Here is an 18129-nt window from a genome sequence, read left to right as displayed (position 1 = left end):
TATTTTTCAGCAACAATGAAAAAGCTCAAAATCATATATCAAAGCTGCATATTTTGGAGTGGCATATTCTCATACCCTTATTTAATTTTTTTTCCCCTAAGCTATTACTTATTTTTATATATAAACTTTAAAATTGTTTAGCTCCTAGAAGAAAAAAAAAGTCTCTTAGAGTTTTTATTGGAATGATATCAAATTTATAGATAAATTAAACAAGGCTTGACTTTTTAAAAAATTTATTTTGTTGAAATATGTGTATGTGTGTGTGTGTCTGTTAGTTGCTCATTCATGTCTGACTCTTTGTTACCCCATAGACTATAAGCTGCCAGGTTTTTCTGTCCATGGGATTCTCCAGGCAAGAATACCGGAGTGGGTAGCCATTCCCTTCTCCAGGTTATCTTCCTGACCCTGGGATCAAACCTGCATCTCCTGTATTGCAAGAAGATTCTTTATCAAAGTATAGTTGGTTTAAATGTGTTAATTTCTGTTGTGCAGCAAAGCTATTCAGTTTTATATATATGTAAACATTCTTTCTCTTATTATTAGCAGAGGTCTTCTTATTCAATTAAAAAATTTGTCTAAAACAAAGAAACAAATCCTCAGACTCCCTCCCTTTAATGCACATCTGCCCTAATCCAATATCTTGATTCCTAAAGTCTTGTCATTCCTTATCCCCACCCATACCCCTTGCTAAAATCCCCTTTCAATGCTTTTCCATTGTTCTCAGCCAGTAAGAACTCCTTTATAAGGCACTTTTGGATCTTCCTCTTCCTGTATCTTCTGTATGTCACATCCTCTCTTCCTTGCTCTCTAGAGCCTTCAGTTAATCTGATTTTCTTCTCATTCCTTTATGAATGAAAAGCCACCTCCAATGACTGAATACTCTTCCTGAACTTCTGACTCATTAAAAGCTGCTTATAGTTAAGATCCTAAATCAGTCATTATTACTTTCTCAGAGACAGGGCCACAGTCTACCACTTTTCCTAATTAATTAATTCTTCATATCCTCCTACCTCTTCCAAGAGGTCAAGAGGGCTCAGATAGATTGTTCTTGAAAGTGAAAGTGAAGTTGCTCAGTCGTGTCTGACTCTTAGCGACCCTATGGGCTGTAGCCTACCATGCTCCTCCATCCATGGGATTTTCCAGGCAAGAGTACTGGAGTGGGTTGCCATTTCCTTCTCCAGAGGATCTTCCTGACCCAGGGATCGAACCCGGGTCTCCCGCATTGTAGACAGATGCTTTACCATCTGAGCCAGGCATAAATAGTCAAGAGAGAGTATTTGATTAAATTACTAATCAATAGTGGCTACTTAGCTTAGGCATAAAATGAGTAACCAACATGGTCAGGACTTCAGCCACACTTAGCTCTAGAGAGAAATTCTTCTAGGAAAAGTTTATTTATTCTAAACTCAGTACTCTACTAGGATCTAGAATACACAGATTACCAAGTGCACCAGTTTCTTTTTATTTTATTGAAATATAATTAATTTACAATATTATGTTAGTTTCAGGTAAATAGCCTAGTGATTTGATATGTTTATACATTACAAAATGAGCAATACAGTCTAGTTATCATTTGTCACTGTACAATGTTATTACACTATGATGGAGTGTACGTTATCAAGTGTACTAGTATTTTTGTGCTACTGTCATTAATTACTGCAAATTTAGCAGCTTAGAACAAATTATCTTACAGTTCTAGAGTTCAGAAGTCTTAAAAATGAAGATGTCAGCAGGACTGCACCCTTCCTTTTTGAGGCTCTGAAAGGGAGTACGTCCTAGCCTGCCCCGAGGCTTTTTAGGCTGAGTGCGGGACTCTGTCTGCATGCCTTGGCTTATGAACCCCTTTCTCTGATTACTCCAGCCTCTGCTTCTGCGGCCACGTCTGCTTTTCTGACTCTGACCCACCTCTTTCTCTCATATAAGGACCACATGATTACATTGGGCCCACTAGGATGAACCAGGACAACTTCCCTACCTTAGAATCCCCAACTGAATCACTTTTGCTAAGTCCCTTTTGCCACGTAAGCTAGCATATTCACTGGTTTTAGAGAATAGGGTATCTTTGGGAATGTGTTATTCCACCTTTCACACCAGGATAAAATCCTTGTCTTCTAGCAACTCAGTCTCAAAGGACAGAATGTGTGTATATTCGTATATAATGTACATAATATGAGAGCCACAGATGCTATAATTCACAGAAGGTACCTAACTGTACATTTCTTTTTAGAGTAAGAAAGGATATCTCCGAGGAGGGAGGTTCAAACCAAGCAGTGTTTTGGATGGAAAGAGAAATGAAAGATATTCTGATGCAGGGAACAGTGCACAGAAGCAGGAATGTCAGGGAAATGCGATTTAAAGAATACCCTAAGTTTTTTTTCCAGTGGGCCAATTTTTAAATTATCTCTGGGACCTCAGCTCTTGATAATCTTGTGAAATATATACACCTTCTTGTCAGAAAAATGCAAATACACACTGTTGTATGAAATTTCAACTTCTAAATAGATATGTATATAACGTCTTCTTTATTTATTTGTTGACGAACACTTAGGTTGCTTCCATAGCTTGGCTATTGTAAATGAACATTGGGGTGCATATATCTTTTCAAAATGGTGTTTTGGTTTCCTTCAGATATATATGCAGTGGCAGAATTGCTAGATCATGTGGTAGTTCTATTTTTAGGTTTTTGAAGAACCTCTGTACTGGTTTCCGTAGTGGCTACAACAAATTACATTCCCACCACAGTGCGTAAGGGTTCTCTTTTCTCCACATCCTTGCCAACATTTTGTTATCTTCAGACTTTTTGATGGTAGCCATTTTGACAGTGTGAGGTGATCTGTCATTGCGGTTTTGATTTGCATTTCTCTGATGATTAGCAGTGTCGAAGGTTTTTTCATGTGTTTGTTGGTCATCTGTATATCTTCTTGGAAAAATGTCTATTCAGGCCTTCTGCCCAAAATGGGCTCCTTAAAATCAGGCAACTATACTTTATTTAGGTGGATTTCATATATGACTCTGTTTGAAGAGAATCTCTGCTACCTACTGGTTTGGAAAAACTAATCTAAACAAAATAAAATGCATTTATAAATATTTGGCTTTATTTTAATTAAATATAAAGTATAGAAGTGAAGCACCTAATTCTCTTCAATATATGTTATTTAAATTTCATACAAATAATTAAGTTATGGATCTTTTTAATATAAAGCAAGATGAGATTAAAAAAATAAAATTTCTTTTCAACATAGGTGATCAACCTATAAATTCTGTCTCAAAACTAATAAACTTCACATCTTCAGCTGAAGAAGTTGTGACATGCAGATGAATCATCAGATATTGTCTTTCTTGCTTAACAAACAGGGAAACAAATTGATAACATTGGTGTGGGTGAATTTCTCAGGGAATAATACCTGTTTTAACTACTGTAGCTATCATAAGACACAGTGGCTAGAACTTGGCTATTTAATGGAATCCTGAGTCTTTTTAAGAATTTTTATTTATTTATCTGGGTGTGCTGGGTCTTAGTTGAAGCATGTGGAATCTTTAGTTGAGGCATGTGGAATCTAATTCTCTAACCAGGGATCGAACCTGATCCCCCAGCACTGGGAGAGTCAAATCTTAGCCACTAGACCACTGGGTAAGTCCTGGAATTCTGAGTCTTCAAGTCATCTTGAATGTATGTCTATTTCAGGAAAGATGGAGAGTAACTTTGGGGTGAAATGTATAATGAAAAGCGTAATGTTGAGATTTAAGAGGAAACAAATTTTAATACGTCAACCTAAGAGATAGAAGCTTTCCTGAGGAATGTGAGGAATACGTTGCTTGTGAATGTGATCCAAAAATTCAGACATAATTGATCCTACTGTAGAATTTGCAGTGAGTTAATCATTGTTAGCACCCCATTATTATTCTGGAAAGAATTTAATTTGGATTGTTGTCAGTTAAGGTGAATTTTATACACTATATATCAAGTAGTGAATGTTAAATCATGTTACCATGGAATATAATGGGGCTGTTAAAAATAATGATGTAATTTTACTGATATGAAAGCTATCTGACACATATTAAGTAAAAGAGAAACTTCTAAACTAGCTCCAAGATTTACTTCACTCTGTTTTCTAATTAAATCTTAATGTATATTGTAGACTTTATCAGTTAGCTTTTGGATTTAAATAAACCATCCCCCAAAACATAGACATTGAAAACAGTCCCTGGGTAGTTTTTTTGGTCTGGGCTGTATAGGTTCAGGACACCTCACTTGTGCTCTGGAGAGTATAGGCTGCTTGGTTTAGGGAGACTCCTACTTGTAAATGTGGAAGTCAGTTCCGTGGCAGCTGGGCGGTGACCACAGACATCTCACCATCTCAGACTGGCACAAGCTCCTTCCCATAATAGTTAGAGAGTTCCCTGTAGGAAGTCTCAATACATAAGCTCTTTTTAAGCCTTTGCCTAAGTCACATTTTCCATTTTCCAGCTGGCCAAAGCTAGTCACACAGTGAAGCACTATATCAGAGAGGGAGGGGTCTTCCCAAAGGAGGAGTGTAGAGAGATATAAGCTAGTCAGGGTGAGTCTCACTAATCCTGCCACAAAGTTGAAAATACCCCAGTTTTTGCTTCCATTGGTTAAAGTTTGAGGGGAAAAAAAAAACTTTTTTGAGAAACTGTGTTGCTGTGCACTACAGTTCTTCTGTATAATTAAAATTAGACTCTTTGAATCTCGGCAAAGGAAACTTAGAGCCACTGTGGTCCCAAGTCAAAGTCCATTTGAGCAGAAGTCCAGTCTGGAAGTGAGAGTAGGTACAACAGATGTAATTCTTTAACCTTCATTTAAATTTCTTGAATAGAAAATTCATTCACATAGTTCAGACTTCAAGATACCAGAGAGTGAAAAGCCTGTCTTCTATCCACTGGGTTCTTTTCCCAGAGAGAATCAATGTTTGAGTCTCTTAAATGACCTTATAGAGATGCCTTCTGTATATGTATGGGAACATTTGTATATATTCCCTTTCAAATGTGATTTAGAATCCTTAGTCTAGCTCCCAGTCAGACTCTCAGGAAACCAGGAGAAAGAAGGCAAGGTGCCATGTGTTCTATCTTTTGTAAAGTGTTACAAGTGCATTAACAAGTAACTGACAATGAGTGTGGCATCAGAGTTTCGATGGTATTAATCTATTGTTTAGTCACTAAGCTGTGTCTGACTGTTTTGTGACCACATGAACGGTAGCCTGCCAAACTCCTCTGCCAATGGGTTCTCCAAGGCAAGAATACTGGAGTCGGTTGCAGTTTCCTTCTCCAGGGAATCTTCCCGACTTAGGAACTGAACCCTCATCTCCTGTGTTGCCTTGAGGATTCTTTACCACTGAGCCACCAGGGAAGTCTGTTATTAATCTATAATACTAAGCATTCACTAGTTAGGGAAAGAGATTAGCAACTTGGTGCAAATACACCTGACATTCTGCTATTTATCATCTACTGTATGAAAGTATATTAGTGAATATATGACCAAAGTTAGAAATGATCTAACATTAAAGTGACCTTAAATTTAAAGAAAGAGGAGGCTTTCTAAAAAGCCCACACTTTCATGTTAGCAAAATGTACCTTCTGAAACTCTAGGTATATGCAGTAATTGTTCCATAGAGTTAAAGTTTATTCCTATTTTTTAAAAGTGATCTTGTCCTTCAAGTTAGATGGTGGTGTATGAGATAGTGAAATGCTCAGTTGTCTGTTTGTTGCACATAAATGTGTGTTACTGAGACAGCTTTTCCACCTTTGCTATTAGGTTATGATTCCCCATGCCTAGTAGATCACAGATATTAAATAATTATGTCTTTACTGTGTGAAGGAGTAGCTTATACATTAAAAAATCAAGTGACATTTCAGGGGGCTAGTTTTCTCAATCTTCAGTTTTTCCCCGCTAGATATGACTAACAGCAAACGAGGGAGGTATCATGAAGATGTTTAACCATGAAATGTAGTCATTCATAAAATTCCCACAGGTTGCTAATTTCAGAAAGACAAAGCACTTATCTGTAGTCTTCTTCAGCTTCCCTTAATTTTAAAGACAGAGTAAAAAAGTCAGAACTCCTGGAGTGTGAAGTCAAGTGTCCTTTAAGAAGCATCACAACAAAAAAACCTAATGGAAATGATAGAATACCAGCTGGGCTATTTCAGATCCTAAAAGATGATGCTGTTAAAGTGCTGCACTCAGTATGTCAGTAAATTTGGAAAACTCAGCAGTGGCCGTAGGACTGGAAGAGGTCAGTTCTCATTCCATACCAAAGAAGGGCAATGCCAAATAATGTTCAAACCACCATACAACTGCCCTCATTTCACATGCTAGCAAGGTATTGCTCAAAACCCTTCAAGCTAGGCTTCAGCAGTATATGAAACAAGAACTTCCAGATGTACAAGGTGGGTTTAAAAAAGGCAGAGGAACCAGAGATCAGATTGCCAACAGTCACTGGATCAAGGAGAAAACAAGGGAGTTCCAGAAAAGCTTCTACTTCTGCTCCATTGATTATGTTAAAGCCTTTGACTGTGTGGATCACTACAAACTGTGGGAAATTCTTAAAGAGTTGGGAATACCAGACCACTTTTCCAGTCTCCTGAGAAACCTGCATGCAGGTGAAGAAACAACAGTTAGAATTGGACATGGAACAACGGACTGGTTCCAGATTGGGAAAGGAGTGTGATAAGGCTGTATATTGTCACCCTGGTTATTTAACTTCTATACATCATGGGAAATGTGGGGCCAGATGAATCACAAGCTGGAATCAAGGTTGCTGGAAGAAATATCAAGAACCTCAGATATGCAGATGATAGCACTCTAATAGCAGAAAGTAAAGAGGAACTAAAGAGCCTCTTGATGAAGGTGAAAAGGTAGAGTGAAAAAGCTGGTTTGAAATTCAACATCCAAAAAATGAAGACTCTGGCATCTGGTCCCATCTCTTCATCGCAAATAGAAGGGGAGAAAGTGGAAACAATGACAGATTTTCTTTTCTTGGGCTCCAAAATCACTGTGGATGGTGACTGCAGCCATGAAATTAAAAGATGCTTGCTCCTTGGAAGGAAAGCTATGATAAACCTAGACAGTGTATTAGAAAGCAGAGACATCACCTTGCCAACAAAGGTCTGCATAGTCAAAGCTATGGTTTTTCCAGTGTTCAGATGTGAGAGTTGGACTGTAAAGAAGGCTGAGTGGGGAAGAATTGATGCTTTCAAATTGTGGTGCTGAAGAGGACTCTGAGAGTCCCTTGGAAGCAAGGAGATCAAACCAATTAAACCTGAAGGAAATAAACCCTGAATATCATTGGAAGGACTGATGCTGAAGCTGAAGCTTCAATACTTTGGCCACCTGATGTGAAGAGCCAGTCATTGGAAAAGACCCTGATGCTGGTAAAGATTGAAGGCAAAAGGAGAAGAGGGTGGCAGAGGATGAGATGGTTAGATAGCATCACCAACTTAATGGACTTGAATTTGAGCAAGTTCCAAGAGATAGTGGAGGATAGAGGAGCCTGACTTGCTGCAGTCTGTTAGGTTGCAAAGAATCAGACAGGACTTAGTGACTGAACAACAAGAAAAGAAAAGAATATTGATATTGAAGTTAGACAGTGCAGTGATCAGATTCTGGTTTCACCACTTAACAGCTGTGAAGAGATGGCGTGCTCCTCACCCTGCCTCATCAGGAAAGGACGCTGATGTTTCCTTTTTTTTTTCTTTAATTGGAGGATAATTACTAAACAGTATTGTATTGGCTTCTGCCATACCGCAATGTGAATCAGTCACAAGTAGAACACTGATGTTTCTTACCAGGCTGGGTTTTCCTTTGTGAGAGAATGTCTGTAAAAAAATAGCTTGCAGAAAACAGATCCTTAATAGTAAATGTTAGCTATTATTGTTATTCTTAGTAGACAGGAGAGAAGGTGTGGAAAAGGAAGGAGAGCAGACACCAATATCAGGCAGGAACCTTGGAAAATGATGAAGAATTCATAGCAGGAACCGAGGTAGCACTTTGTTACCGCCAGTTGCCGTTTTCTCCACAATGTCCTGACTGTCAAATAAATAATTTTAAGCTTTTCCCCTAATTTCACTCTCCAGCTTGAAATCTCTTCATCTCCCTCTGCTAGTGTCTTAATAAGAAGCTCATGTCTGTTCATAATCTGTTATTTTTTTTCCCCAGATTTCCCAGGGTGAGGCCGCTACTGCTGCCGCCGGGCCCTGCAGATGGTCTTGTCTTTGCCACGTCTCAGCTGCAGGCCCACCCTGTCCTCTCATCTGTCCTCCCCCCGCCCCCCATCGAACAGCAGGGCCCTCCTCGTGAGAGTTGAGAGCTGCTTTTCATGTTTTCTGATATTCTTTTCTGTAATTTAAGTTTGCATTAGCAGTATCACTTGTCTTTTCAATAAGAGTGTTTCCTCAAGGTAGTGATTGTTCTATTTCTTGGTGTCCGACTGAGATGCTAATATCTGTAATTTATGTTTCTTAGAGAATTCTGCAAAAGAAGTCTGCAGGTCCAATTTACCCCTTTACTGATAATTTTGATTTGCATCTAGGGAATTAGGACTTTTTAAGTCTAAAAACCACATGGGTCTGACGTTCCCTCACCTATTTTTGACTATTCCACTGTCATATTCTAGCAGTATTTCAGGAGCGCCCCCTACTGGGAAAATGGCTTTTGGATGACATCTGTTAACCTGAAATTTAGGGAGTCTAATTTCTCTGTACCGAAGTTTCAGTCTACAAGCAAAGACAGGATGCCTGAAGCAATGACACAGCTCCAGTGTAAATTAGTAGTGTTTTTTTCCTTCCTAATCCCACTGTCCCTTGGCTCTTGATGACTTTTTAAATGGAACAGTATTAAAATAATGTCTTTGAAGCACATGGATTCCTATCCTTGTTTAATTGTCTTGGCTTCAAAAGTTTACTCAAGTAAATCCAGGGTTCCATTTTTACATTGCACTTTTAGCCCCCTAGGATTATATAGTCAATTAAGCTATCCTTCCAAGAGTTGTAAATACTCATTAACATTAATCATTTTTAACATACCGAGTTCTCATATCCGCTGGGAAATGCTGTGTACTGCATTAGAGAGTATCTTACATCAGCTCTCCTACAGGGATGGGGCCATATACTTCAGCTTTGTTGTCAGATATGCCAAGGCTAAAACTTTGCTGTTGGTGGAATAATGACTTTGGGTTTTAGGTATACTTTCATGGCTTCATAAATTACTTAAGACCCACTCTAGATATGGTTCTCTTCTAAATGAAATTACTTTAATCATAACTGAGCATAAAAATGTTCAGTGACTAGAATCAGATTAAATTGGAAAATCAGATTAAATCATATACCACTGCTAATAGCAGCAAATACTCATATGGTCCTTCACACCACAGCCCTCCTCCCCCTCATTTACTGATAAGAAGCTGAAGCTCAGAAAAGTTAAGTATAATAATTTATCCTAGGTCACCCAACCGTAAATGGTAGAATCACAGTTCAAACCCCGGGAGGCTGTGAAACCAGTTATTTCTGTTAAAAACTGTTCTAGAAGAGAGCATATCTGTTTGTGTGATAAGTTACTGAAATTAAGATACCTCTACAGTTTCAAACGTGTTATACAAAGTTAATAGGGAGGCTGCTGGTCACCTTATCTTTTAAGCAGAGACCATAAGCAGTTATTCCTCTGATGAAATTAATTTAGTTAAAAATCTCTTTGTTCATGGGCTTGGTTATAAAATCTCTGCAGATAAACACATCTGGATACGCCAGCCGACGTGCTAGCTGTTAGGCCCCTGTTATGCACACTTAACTAGAGGTGAGGTCGGGCAGCTGTGCGGCTCTTCCACGCTCGGTGTCACGTGAGCACAGGCCTTCCTGCTGCTCACTCTAATGCTAATTCAGTCTGAGGACATGCAGAGCTGTGTAGATAACCTGCTTTGTGAAACACCCAGTTTCCGTGTTTCTTTCTTTTAGGAGATTATGGGAACTATAGTAACATTTTGTCATTCATGTCTTGTGTAAAGAGAATAGTTCAAAAATTGTATTTCCCTATTGTTTCGTAATATCATGCAGCCAGTAACAACGATCGAACTGTATGCGCTACCTGCCACCAGCACTACCGTCTGCGCCTCCACCGCGGCTGTTACTAGTAGCAAACGTTTGCTTGGCGCTCGGTGTGACTTAGGCAGCGTTCTGGCCTCCCTGGAGGCTCAGACGGTAAAGCGTCTGCCTGCAATGTGGGACACCTGGTGGGTTCAGTCCCTGGGTCAGAAAGATCCTCTGGAGAAGGAAATAGCAACCCACTCTGGTACTCTTGCCTGGAAAATTCCATGGATGGAGGAGCCTGGTAGGCTACAGTCCATGGGGTCGCAAAGAGTTGTACATGACTGAGCAACTTCACTTTTCATTTTAGGCAATGTTCTAAGTTCATCATGTATGTGAATTCATTTAATCTATCTCTGAAAGGATATGCAGAAAACTGATCATTGTGGTTCCTCTGGAAAGGGAGTCAGAGCAACTAGAGTCTGACCTAGAGATTTAGTATCCACTGAATCCCTTTTTATTGGTTTGAAATTAACATACTCATTGAATTGAACATTAATTTTAATGTAATGATAGCTTCATTAATATTAAAATAATATGAAAGTAAAAATTGAACATAAGTAAGTAGAAAAACAGCAAGTAGCTTATATTCACTATGGCTGCAAATTGTTGTTTTTTAAGGAATATTTTATTGTTGTTGTTCAGTTGCTCAGTTGGGTCTGACTCTTTGTGACCCCATAGACTGCAGCACACCAGGCTTCCCTGTCCTTCACTATCTCCTGGAGCTTGCTCAAACTATGTCCACTGAGTTGGTGATGCCATCCAACCATCTCATCCTCTGTCACTGCCTTCTCCTCCTGCCCCCAATCTTTCCCAGCATCAGGGTCTTTTCCAGTGAGTCGGCTCTTCACATCAGGTGGGCCAAAATATTGGAGCTTCAGCATCAGTCCTTCCAGTGAACACCCAGGGTTGATTTCCTTTAGGATGGACTGGTTTGATCTCCTTGCTATCCAAGGGACTCTCAAGAGTCTACTTCAGCACCACAGTTCGAAGGCATCAGTTCTTCAGTGCTCAGCCTTTTTTATTGTCCAGCTCTCAAATCCATATATGACTGCTGGAAAAACTGTAACTTTGACTAGACAGACCTTTGTAGGCAAAGTAATGCCTCTGCTTTTTAATACACTGTCTAGGTTTGTCATAGCTTTCCTTCCAAGGAGCAAGCATCTTTTAGTTTCAAGGCTGCAGTCACCATCCACAGTGATTTTGGAGCCCGAGAAAATAAAGCCTGTCACTCTTTCCATTTTTTCCCACCTAGATTTAGCTCTCCTCTTTCTTCCTGTTTCCACTGCGCATAAGCACCTCCCACATGCTCCAGTGTTTTTAATAACACTGTTATCACAACATCAGATCAATATTCACATTATTATGAATGTAAAAATGCCGTTCACAGCACAACCGTATAGAAAATTATAATTACTTTTCTTTATGCCATTTTCTGTTTTTTCCCGAAGTCGATTTTTCATGTTTTTTTAATTTATTTTTTAACTGGTGGCATTTCTGTACCCTTGGAAAACTAGTATGGAATAAGAGTTACACAATAAGTCTCTGGAGTCAGATTGCCTGGGATTCAGCCCCAGTGCTCCTCCTTACTGGCTGTGTTGACCTACCTAGTTAATTGACTTTGCCTTCTTTTTCTTATCTGTAAAAGAGGGGCAGTACGTCCATCCATTGCATAAGGTTCAGATACAGTGTGCTTGGAAGAGTGTCTGCCCATAGAGAGCGTTCCATAAATGTTATCTGTTATTAATTGCTAATTCAACCTCGACACTCTGGATTTGTATGTTTCTTAATGTACAGGCTCACAGTAGTGAGTCTGTCAGTTTCACCTTTGGCGAAATGTCTCCCAGCTTCTTCCAACCTGCCCACAAAGGAGTATTCACCCAACCTGCTGCTAAGTCACTTCAGTCGTGTCCGACTCTGTGCAACCCCATAGACGGCAGCCCACTAGGCTTCCCCATCCCTGGGATTCTCCAGGCAAGAATACTGGAGTGGGTTGCCATTTCCTTCTCCAATGCATGAAAGTGAAACTCAACCTAGGACAGTGCAAATTCTTATTCAGGATTTCCTCTGATAAAATGAAATGCACATTTTATTGCAAGGCAAGACAGATTTAACATAGAGTTTTTCTTTGTTTGGTCCTCTTCCCTTCCCTTTAGTGTGTATTGTGTATCTGCATTAAGCAGACCTCCTTAGGAGATAACTTTCCTAAACTTCCTTTCTAATCTCATTAAGGGCCCCACCTCCTGGGGAGATAAACCTCTCTTCTTTAATCTTGGAAGGGGCCACTAGTGACCCATGAGCCACTCCTCACTTTCTACCTGTAGATCTGGATTGTATAAACTGTGCTTATGTACAGCACTCTGTCTCAGAAATGTAGGTAACTGTGCTTTGACTTCTAATGAGCGGAAGAGTTCTCAGAGGTTTCTGGGAGGTTGCTCCGAGGTTATAACCCTCAGTTTGAAGAGAATTAGATTTTCTGTTTCCTTCTTAAATCAGCTAGTTAGTTTTTTATCACCATCTTTTACCTTCATCTTGTTTTTTTTTTAACTTGGAAATAATAATTTCTTTTCCTCCCAAAACTATGAAAAACAAAAAAAAATCAAAGTTTACACACTGCTCAGTTCAGACTGAGAGCGCAAAAGGTGGGAGCCTGGACCGCAGTGGCCCCCTGGGTTCACCTGCAGGTAAACACCTGAAAGACGCTCCCCCAGCTTTGTGTTCCTGCCTCCAGAGATGCTGCAGTTCTTCCCATGCCATCTCACACCACACTCTTGGGTCATTAGGTCACCAGAATGATACAGAGGTTTTTTGGGTTTGGGCATTGTGGATTTTTTCTTTTTCTTTTCTTTTTTTTTGCCCTCCTGCTAGAAAACGAAAGTTTCAGTTCATTTCTAAGAAATAAATTGGTCAATAAATTCATTTTGTTCTGCTTCTCCTTTCCACAAAGCTTCATGTTCAATCCGATACCCCTCAGGCTGCATTCTTTTCCACTGTTAGTGCCTGGAGTTGCTGCTATTGGCCTTCTATCTTGCTGTAGATCTCAGCAAGCTATGAGCACCAGGGGCCTTCGTCTTCTCATTTCCTGCTTCTTTTGCAAGTTGGTCAACAAGCTCAATTAAACCACCAGCTATTTTCTAAAATTGGCCGATTTTGTCCACAAAGTCCTTGCGCCCTTCCTTGAGCTCTCTGGTCTGCTGGGTAACCTCTGGGTCCAACACTTGCAGCTTGTCGAGCTCATCAAAGTGCAGCCCTGCTTCACCCAGGATGTCCGTGGCTCGCTCTCCGCTCAGGCAGCCAGCGCCCTACCGGGCAGCCTCAGCCCTGCTGTGGCTGCAGGACCTGCTGACCTCCCTGTTTTCCGCTTTGGTCCCTTGTGTTCTGGACTCCATTTCCTCCTCTATTGGCCTATGACTGTATTTTAATGAAGCATATCTTACAGCTTCTTGAGAAAGAGTTTTGGGGGAGTAATTTTTTTAAAGGAAATTGCATGTCAGAAAATGTCCATTTTCTATCCTTATGCTAAGTAATAGTTTCGTTGGATATGTAATTCTAAAAGAAAAATAATTTCTCTTCAGATTTGTGAAGGCATTTTTTCATTGTCTTGTTCCAGTATTGCTGTTGAGAGGCCTAAAGCTATTCTAATTCCTATATTTAAATATGACTCTCCCCCTCCTTTTCTAGAATATAGGTTCTTCACTTTGACGCCAGTTCTCAAAAATTTTACAGTGACATGTAATTTTTAAATTTTTTTCTGGAATATAGTTGCTTTAGTACAGTGATGTGTAATTAAATTTTAAAAGAAATCTGTGGATTCTTCTTTTTCATAAAGTATAACTCACTTTCTGTACCATTCTGCTCTGTGCTTTTTTTTCACTAAATATATCCTCAGATCTCAGAGTATCATCTTTCCAGTCCATACTGGAAAGCCTGTCTTATAAAGGATGGTAATGTACTCTTAGAGAAAGCTCTGGCCTGAGTGATGATGGGTTATATCAGTTAGTTCAGTTGCTCAGCCCTGTCCAACTCTTTGCGACCCCATGGACTGCAGCACGCCAGGCTTCCCTGTCCTTCACCAACTCCCAAAGCTTGCTCAAACTCGTGTCCTTCAAGTCGGTGATGCCATCCAACCATCTCATCCTCTGTTGGCCCCTTCTCCTCCTGCCTTCAATCTTTCCAAGCATCAGGGTCTTTTCTTCTAATTCGATGGTCAAAGTATTGGAGCTTCAACCTCAGCATCAGTCCTTCCAATGAAAATTCAGGACTGATCTCCTTTAGGATGGACGAGTTGGATCTCCTGGACAGTCTTCTCCAGCACCACAGTTCCAAAGCATCAGTTCTTCAGTGCTCAGCTTTCTTTATGGTCCAACTCTCACATCCATACATGACTACTGGAAAAACCATAGCTTTGATTAGGGGTTATAACTAGGGGTTATATTTAAATAATTTTTAAATGTTTAATATATTTAGTGGAAAAAAGGATGAACAAATTGTACACAATAAATATGTGCAGTTATTTGTCCATCAATAATAGCTCTATAAAGCTTTAAAAATAATGCAGGAATTTGAGGCTGACTTCAGGTCAGATTTTATTGCCGCTGCTTTTGCCTTGAATTTGACTAAGAGCCTGCATAAGGATATAAATGCCTGTGGTGGTTTAGTTGCTAAGTTGTGTCCAACTCTTGCGACCCCATGGACTGTAGCCTGCCAGGCTCCTCTTTCCATAGGATTCACCAGGCAAGAATACTGGAGTAATCAAACCTGAGTCTCCTGCCTTGCAAGCAGATTCTTTACTGACTGAGCTATGAGGGAAGCCCCATATAAATGCCTGTTCTGCCTTTTTAACTTTTTATTTTTTTGCCATTGCTTTCCTTGTGTATCCCTTGAAGGAATCTTTTAAAATTGTTTGTTCATTTAATTACAGTCGCTTAAAGGCACACATAAACTGCAGAACATTTCAGTAGACGGAGAGCACTGCTGCTGATCTCACAAACTGTCTGGCATTCTGAGCACAGGCAACAGTGCCAACCTGAATATTAAGGTACTCGTGGTCAATAGTGGTAAAGGATCTGCCTGCCAGTGCAGGAGACACAAGAGACTCGCGTTCGATTCCTGGCTGGGGAAGATCCCCTGGAGGAGGGAATGGCAACCCCCTCCAGTATTCTTGCCTGGAGAATCCCATAGACAGAGGAGCCTGGCAGGCTATGTTCCACAGGGTCGCAAAGAGCTGGACATGACTGAAGCAATTTAGCATGGACACAGGGATAGCTCCTTTTAAAAATAAAAATTCTAAAATTTTATGCCTATACCCGGTTGGACTGTTTTGCACACATAAGAGGCAAATATATTCCTTTGAAGAAAGATCCTCTAGAATACCCTATTCTTCTGGCATATAATTATGGCAGGTTCCCCCCCAAAGTATAATATTCCTGGTATATGCATGCTTTTTCTCTTTCTATCTCAAACTGTTATCACATATTTTCTCCCTCAGACCTTCACACCTGGTATTTTTAACAGGTTATGAAGCCTTTGTTTTACGAGAATAATTAACACATGTATTAAATCTTAAGGTGTATGAGGCTAGTACTGTGGGTAGCGCTAAGTTGCTTCAGTCATGTCCGACTCTTTACAACCCTGTGGACTGTAGCCCGCCAGGCTCCTCTGACCATGGGGTCTCTCCATGAGCTCTTCCAGGGGACCTTCCCAACCCAGGGACTGAACCCGAGCTTCTTACGACTCTTCCCTTGAGAGGTGGAGTCTTACCACTAGTGCCACTTGGGAAGCCCTATGGTAGTACCATAATGTTTCTTAAATTTTAATGTACATTGAAACCACCTGGAGTTTTTCTAATACTGATTCTGATTCAGTATGTCTGGGATGAGGGTTATGGTTTTGCATTTCAAATAAGCTCCCAAGTGATGGCAGTGATGTTGGTCTGTGAAGCACACAGAGTTCTACAGTTGGAATGTCAAGAGGTGCATAATCTCATCTCCACCTTTAAAGGATTTATGATGTAGCCAGGGATGAGTATGGGCATGAATAGAGCACCCCAGATTTATGTAGCTGTGATAGAGCTCTTCTTTTTTAGTGTCTTTTTTGTCCTGTTCCCAAGTCACCTAATTTTGCCTACTCCCTTGGATGGTGGCAGCATGTGCCCTGTGTTCAGAACTCACCTGCATTCTCTTAATGTACCCTCTCTGAGGTTTCCCTTTGAGAATTAACATAATATATTATTTAAAAATATGCTAGCGTATATTAATGTCTAATCCCTCTCGAATATTATATGGAAATTTGTACCAGGTTGTCTGATGACCTAAGCCAGAAGTTTATATGGTAGAAGATAGTGTGAGGACTATGCACATGCTGGAAAATAGACTGTGAGATAGTCCTTGGAGCTGGGAGAAATCTGTCATGTAGTTCTGTGATTAAATACTCAGGATCTGTGGGCTTCCCTGGCAGCTCAGCTGGTAAAGAATCCGCCTGCAGTTCGGGAGACCTGCATTCGATCCCTGGGTTGGGAAGATCTCCTGGAGAAGGGAATGGCTACCCACTCCAGTATTCTGGCCTGGAGAATTCCATGGACTATACAGTCCATGGGGTCACAAAGAGTCGGACATGACTGAGTGACTTTTCATTTCAGTTATATACATAGCAAGGTCCCAGAAAGTAAACATTTGCTGAATGAGTGGTATGGTGGGACTGATAGACAGGGAACAAAAATGCAATAAAGGAGCTCTGTTAACCTCGAAATGGACTCATGAAAGGATTAATCATCAGTGATAAATGTTCATGATCCCCACAGAGCTGAATGTGTTGTGCTATTCTGAGCAAATTTCATCTATCACTGTTGAGCCGTAATAGCTCTCCATCTATTATGCTGACTGGTGAAGCTCTGTTCCCGCCGAGGTCAGCTTTGTGACTTGCTCAGCTCCAGATTGCCACAGTGGCTGTTGCACCATCTCTATCACCAAGCACCCTTCTCTTCATCGTAATTGCCAACACGCAAACAAACGCACTCACTGCTTCTTCATACGAAATGAAAAAGAGGAATATGGTGGCACAGTTCTTTCTCTCCAGGTCTGTCTGCCAAATTTAACTGAGCAATTGAATATAGGCTTTCAAGTCTAATCAATTATTGAATACTGATTGAGTACCAACTTTTTGAAAGCACTTTGTTGGGTCTCTGGGAAACATGAAGATTAGTAAGACCTGGCTCCCACCTTCACAGAGCTTACATTACAGTTTTTTTGATAATATGCATAACTTCTTGAAAAATCTGTTGTGAGCAATTGACCAAGTTATTTTTTCACCTTTGTGTTTCCCTACCTAGGAAAAAGTGAAAGTTAGTTGCACAGTCATGTCCAACTCTTTGGGATCCCATGGACGGTAGCCTGCCCAGCTCCTCTGTCCATGGAATTCTCCAGGCAATAATACTGGAGTGGGTAGCCATTTCCTTCTCCAGGGGCTCTCCCCGAACCAGGGATCAAACCCGGGTCTCCTGGAGTGTAATCAGGTTCTTTACCAACTGAGCCACTGGGGAAGTCCAGGAAAAGTGACTGATAAACAGAGATTACAAAAGTGTCACTGAAGAATGGTAATTAAACGATGAAATTAAACAACAGTTTTGGGCAAGAATGAAATACTGTCACGGGACATGATACAACTAACTTTAAAATGAGCTTTGTATGCAGTGATACGGGAATAGCATTTCTCAAACCGGGTCCACAACTTTGCTTCAAGAATGTTTTCTTTTCTGTAGACACATGAGAGATACACATGAGTAATTTATATTCAGTTTCATGTTTGTATGTATTTGACAATATAATTAAGTGATTTAAAGTAATGTTAGGGGTCCTCTGAAATGTTATTCTTTTAATCAAATATTATTCAATGCCATGTATGGATCTTATTTAATTCTCTTTCAAATAAGCTGTAAAGTATTTTAAAAATTGTGGAAGTGTTGAAAGTGTTAGTTGCTCAGTCATATCTGACTCTTTGTACCTCAATTCAACTGTAACCCACCAGGCTCCTCTGTCCATG

At 40.1% G+C, this 18129-nt stretch overlaps 1 pseudogene; it reads right to left on the bottom strand.

Moving 5' to 3' along the window:
• Positions 1–12912: 12912 nt before the first annotated feature.
• On the bottom strand, positions 12913–16268 carry LOC122687395 (annotated as a pseudogene).
• Between the last annotated feature and the right edge of the window lie 1861 nt (positions 16269–18129).

The sequence above is a fragment of the Cervus elaphus genome, chromosome 31 (genome assembly GCF_910594005.1).
Source record: "Cervus elaphus chromosome 31, mCerEla1.1, whole genome shotgun sequence".
Classification (NCBI taxonomy): Eukaryota; Metazoa; Chordata; class Mammalia; order Artiodactyla; family Cervidae; genus Cervus; species Cervus elaphus.
Note: the sequence above shows the minus strand (reverse complement) of the source record. Positions and strands in the feature narration are given on the sequence as shown.